The sequence below is a fragment of the Chaetodon trifascialis genome, chromosome 18, assembly GCF_039877785.1.
Source record: "Chaetodon trifascialis isolate fChaTrf1 chromosome 18, fChaTrf1.hap1, whole genome shotgun sequence".
In the NCBI taxonomy this organism is placed as follows: domain Eukaryota; kingdom Metazoa; phylum Chordata; class Actinopteri; order Chaetodontiformes; family Chaetodontidae; genus Chaetodon; species Chaetodon trifascialis.
Window position 1 is genome coordinate 14,348,327 of NC_092073.1, and position 6,000 is coordinate 14,354,326.

Genomic DNA, 6,000 nt, shown 5'->3' on the forward strand with positions numbered 1-6,000 from the left:
TAACCTGTAATTTGTAGACAGGGTAGCCCTCCTTTCCATTGCCTCTGGCTCAGTGTGTGGCTTTCCAAAGCATGCAGTAACGTCATTTGTAATTTAATTAACTTTACCCTGCCTGGCAAAAAAAAAAAAGATAAAATATCTAACATACGATATCTACTGAGAGGCTAATTCGCTTACTAAGCATTAGAACAGGAAGCTTACCTCTTCAAATGCTTCCATTCTTTCACATCTGAGCCAGAGTTGAAGGAATGCAGGCAACACATCATCCCAACATGTTCAGCAGACACCAGCCAAACTCAGCTGAACTTGCTGCGGGCAATTCAAGGAAAGCGAAGTGAAGATAATGCGTGTCATGCAATGCCGGACCTTGTCAGTATAAACAAAATTGCTGAACCTTTAATACGACAACTGCTCAAACATCCAGCCGCTCTGCATCCACACGGCAAAGTCAGGCCATTCAAGTAAGGGCAAACAGGACCAGCGGCTACCAGTAGCACATGGCCAAGTCCACACATAGAAGTGTTTGTGCGTGCACATACACATAAGAGCACATGGGCTGAGGAGGGGAGTGCTGGCAGAGGCTGAATGTGTTTGCCCGCTCCAGGGGAGAAGGGAAGAAAGGGAGCAGAAGAGCTGAAACAAACGCATGCTGGCTTCTATTAGTCGAGCTGTGGAGCGGGATGGAGGGGTGAGGAAATGTATTCATTCCTTGTGCCCCGACCACCCCCCCAACCATTCCCATCCCTCCAACCCTCCTGCCCCATTATCTCTATTCTAGAGAGGCGGCGGATGAAAGGGACAACCCCCCAGTGGCAGCACTTCTCCCTCCAAACTTACGCCGACGCATTCTGACGGCTGCTTAATTGTACGTGATACAGGCAGGGCCCTTTCTCTTTCAAATCTAAAACAGATTGCTTCTCCCTGGGGAGGGGATTATTGGACAAGTAGAGATGACAAAGCAGGGACAGTGCAGCCCTCTGGGGGGTGGAGAACGAAGGGGGTAAGCTTGTGGATAGTGTGCGTGTACACGTTTTTCTATGTTTCGCTTTTGTGCATGCTTGTGTCACAAGAAGATTACGTTTGTGTCCATGTGTTTCAAATGCACACACGTGTGGGTGACAGCCAAGAACGCGTGCACAAGATCAAGCCTCTGATCACAACAAGATCAGAGGATCCTTCTGTCCACTCCAGACTACTACTTTCCTCCACTCTTTATCACATGTTCACACCTCCCTTTCTCTTATCTTGGCCTCTTCTGCTTTATCCCTCTTCCACTTCCCCCTCTGTGTCTCTCTTGACCCAGCTTTCTCCTTCTCCCTCTTAAGCCCATGCTGCATCTATGCGCAGTGACATTTGAACAAAAGCTGCTCCTGACATCACAGAAAAAGCATTAAAATCCTCTTTCTCTCACTCAGTGGCTAAAAGTGCACATTAATGACTAAAGCCTAACAGCAATCCCACATCTTTTCTCTCTCTCTATTCATTCTCAGGCCAAAATTACAAGGACCTGGTCAGGGTCATTTCTGGCTGTCGCATAGCGGAACCATTTCCTGAGAACTTTGCAGAACCTTTACTTTAAAAAACATATATTCTCTTTCCAACTAGTCATTGGGGCAGAGGCCAAAGACAAAGAGCACAATGCAAGACAAAAAACGGAAAAGCGCCAAACACACGCCTGGTTTGCTGCTCTCTTTAATGTGTCCAAGTGTTAGATTTAAGGTTGGAAGATCAGACATTCCTGCCAATGATGAGCTGAGTGTGATGTTTGCATGCTCTGACCTTTACTGCTTGAATGAGAGGCTGAACAAACACATGGGGGTGCTATTGTGAGTGGCCCAATACCCCAAAAATAGATCTATGTAGTGTGTCTTTGTGTATCCGGATATGCATGGCATATTTCCCTGGAGATATGTCCTCAAAAGTCAAGGACACGTTTAAGGGCTGCATGTAAGTGCTCTGAAACTCCATGGAAATGTTTGATCAGTAAGGACAACAAAGGAACTGAGAAAGTGGCTGACTCATCTAAAGATAGCCTTTCTGGATCCCACATAAATAAAAGCATGCCAAATGCTCACTGTTCAAATACTGGTCATTTGCAGTGATAGGACTGTGCAATCTACTCCAGTGCTACTATGCAATCAGGATAGCATGAGGAACACTATCATTAAGCTGAAGAGATAAACAAGTGCCGAAGGAGAGGGTGGTTTAGGAAATCTTTTCTTAACATGCTCGCACACAAGAGAACACACACAAACTATAGTTAAATAGCATATTTTCAAGAGAGATGAAAAATCAGAGGAACCAACTCGTCTCCTGAAGCAAAGACGCTGAACAATTCAGTCAGAGTGTTTATTCAATTGTCAGCCAGTTTCAGTGATTGGTGCATTTTGATCAAACAAATCCCATGGCAGTGTGGATCACGCAGTTCCAGATCCAGTTCCTCTCTGAACACCATCTCAACCCCTTTTTTATTAGCCGTGAGTATCTCCCTGTTGTCACAGGAGAACGGAAAGTCATCTGCAAAGCGTTCAATTAACTGCAACCAAGAGAACCCCATAATGACAGAATTCATAAATGCCACTCCTGTCATTGTGCGGTCAAGCTGAGAAAGTACAATGCACCATGATAACAGTCTGACTCGGCCGAGATAAAATTATGGTGCTGAATTAGACAGGAAAAGAAGAAGAAGAAGAGAGGACAGGTTTTATATGTGGAGCCAATGAGAAAGATTTGCTGAAGGTAGAACACATATTAATGCCTTTTATTTCTCATAATAACCTGTCATGAGTGCCTTAGACCCTGTTCATCAGTCGGCATGTATGAAGTCACGCAAGATGTCTGGGAAGTCTGGCATTTGAAACACACACACAGACATACACACACACTCAGAGTCGTGTTTGTACAAATAATGTAGAGCACAGATACTAGCACTTCCTGCTCTCTTATGCTCAGTCACTCACTATACTTATCAGAAGTATGAATGACTTCACTTATTGCTTTCACACTCACACACATAAGCAGATCCGAGTGATGGCAGAGCTGCTACTGGAACAACGTTTGTCTTGGCAAGCATCTACCCCCCAGAACCTAATTATTTGCAGCAGCTGCTCATGCCCTTGTTTGTAGCACAGTGAAGCTAAACAGTTTAAAGGATCTCCCTTCTCTTCTGAGCTGGCAGTCAGCGCTGCGTTTTTTAAACACCCCAAAGCTGCTTTGCTATGCTTTGGGTAAGGTAATTGAAATTGAATCTCACTGCTGCCGGATGAAACTAAAGTCAAGGGAAGATTTATGGATCAGTCTCGTCAATACTCAAAGTTTGAAGGCAGGCTTCTCCATATTTCTCCAGCTCTCTCATGCAGTGACACAAATTGGCATTGCCAGTCTATTGAAACGTAATCCAGTCTGTTACATTTTTTGCTGATTGTGCCCAGTACAAGCAATCGGCTTTGAAGAGCAGCGCAATTTTGCCATTTAGAACTTTAATATCATATAACTTAGCTAAATCCAAGCTTACCAGAAGCATGGAAATTGATTTTAAGAGAAGGAAAAATGTATTCAACTACAGCTTTGAGATTTTTTTTAGAGCATTCAGATGTAATGTCTCTCTCTGGTTAATAGAGAAAAGCATACAAAAGTTTTAACTGTAAAAGACCATCAGCCTTCCCTCTCAGTTCCCTCAATGATCTTTCAACTGTTTCCCTAATTGATCTGCTCACACAACCAGACTTTATCCATTGGTCTTAAAGCAGCAGTCATCACAACCTATTGGTGGTTGTGCTAAATACTTCAAGTAACAAGCAGGAAGTGTAGCTACGGCTGGTTTACCAAGGTAAACACAAATTCACACAACAGCAGCTTTCACCCATACAACCTCCTCTCCTCTCAGCCCGGCTGCTATTCACACAGCCTTCCACAGCTGCACAATCTCCATTTGCAAACACCTCGTACACACACATACAGACACACACACATACACATATCCACACACAGTGCCCGGAGCTAGGTATAAATACTATACATCATATTCCCACTCTACTTGCAAGCTCCCCTTCTCACTTGACTTGAGTTAAATAGCTGAGGTGAGGTGTACATTCCCTGAGTCTCTGCCTCTCTACTTAGGTCTGACAGTTGGTCCGGAAAGCGCTCTTCAGCAGCTCATCCATTTAGCGTATACTGACACGATCTGCCAGAGGTGCACTCTGAATAAGATTTATGAAAAATCTTATCTGAGCTGAAGTGAGGGAATGTTAAATGCCACACTGAGTTTTGGGAATGTAGAAAAATTGTGCTTTAATTTCCTAGTGCAAGAACTGACAAGAGTTAATAAGGAAACCATTCATCTTCACTGAAGTTTTTAGGATGACCAAAAAAAGATAACGATGCAAACAGAAGAAAATTCAAACTGAATGTTTTATCCCTTGTCCCTCGTGCAACTCATAAGATGCCCCCACTGACACAGTTCATTATGCAGCTTTCTTTAAGTGACAGCGAGTTCTTTCAAATCTACAGCAGCTTCCTTTCACTTTCAAATATCCTGCGTTGAAGAAATTAACAGATGGATGCTTATGGATTGGGGGAAAAAATGACATTAATGGAATGTGCTGCCTTCTAATCCCTTGAGACGGAGGAATTTGCGACAGAGGGAATTCCTGTCATTCAGGGGGAAACTATGAAGTCCAGCGCTGTACACGCAACACAGATTTACTGCACTTGTGGAGTCCTACTCCTGACTGTATGCTGCATCAGAAATTCACTGCCAACTGAACAAACTGACAGGCATAGACACTGCAAAAGCAATGGAGAAAGAGTACAAAATATCAGAAAATAGACACCAAAAAAGAGAGCCAGAAAGTTAAGTACCTGAAAGGCAGGAGAGCAGAGTGTTGGCCGAGTGTGTGGCAAGACCAGGATTCCTCTCTGTGCTTTCCTCTCGCGTTTCTTCACCAGGTCTCCCTCCGTTCATAGAGGGGTTTGTGTCTTGGTGCTGGGATTTTCGGTTGGAGAGCAGAGGGGACCACACAGCTCCTGGAAGACAACCTCTCGCCTCTAATCCTCTCTCCGATGTGATGACACTCTCTAACCTCGACCATCTGTTGAAACACGTCCTGGAGCAGTCAGCACCGCGCTGTGTCAAGAACCCCACTCCCCTGCCCAATCACAGACCGGCTGCTGGGTGGCTCCTTGCTGCCAGGAGGCAGGGACAAGGACACAGCTCAGCGCTAAGGGAGACACACACGCACACACACATGCAGTCACACACACGCTCTCTCTCACACACACTCTGAGATGGAAGCAAGAAAACCCCCAGTCATCGTAACCTGAGAGGCAGAGTAGGAGGAAGGGACAGGGAGAGTGAGAGGAGTGGAAAGAGAAGGAATGGGAGGGGAGAGAGAGAGAGAGAGAGAGAGAGAGAGAGAGAGAGAGAGAGAGAGAGAGAGAGAGAGAGAGAGAGAGAGAGAGAGAGAGAGAGAGAGAGAGAGAGAATGTTTAAGTGGCAAAAGCAGAGATAAGAAGATGGAGATAAACAATTCTTATGTGTTATACTCCATTGCTGTTAATGTTACTTCATTCTCACACAAATCTTAGCCTGAAAGCCCATACACACACACACACACACACACACACACACACACACACACACACACACACACACACACACACACACACACACACACACACACACACACAAATACCTTACCCTCTGTCCCTGACCCCTTTCTTCCCATCCCTCTCCCTGCAGCCACAGTGTATGTGGTCTAAAGAATCAACCTAAAAAAGCAATAAAATGCTGCATTGGCTCCATGGTGGGAATGCTGTTGGCACTAAACTGTTACATCTCCAGGCACAGAAGCGCAGGCAGCAGCCCTCACACCTCAGTGTGATAAATCCTTACAGTCCCTCGGCTGCATTCCTGCCCTTCACCACCTATTGCCTTAAGTTAAAAAGGAGGGCAGAGGGGAAGGCACTAAAATTACAAAGCTGAGGAAAGAGTAAGAGAGA

General features: G+C 45.0%; 1 protein-coding gene across 4 annotated transcripts in view; it reads right to left on the minus strand.

Moving 5' to 3' along the window:
• Positions 1-5,194, minus strand: part of sulf1 (sulfatase 1) — a 35,591-nt gene extending 30,397 nt beyond the window's left edge. For 2 of the 4 annotated variants that reach the window (XM_070985659.1, XM_070985658.1), the window contains exon 1: positions 4,861-5,193. The gene's annotated coding sequence lies outside the window, so the exon portion shown is untranslated. Of the gene's footprint in view, positions 1-4,860 lie in introns of all 4 variants that reach the window. The other 2 variants (XM_070985657.1, XM_070985656.1) reach the window with 2 other exon arrangements.
• Positions 5,195-6,000: the final 806 nt, after the last annotated feature.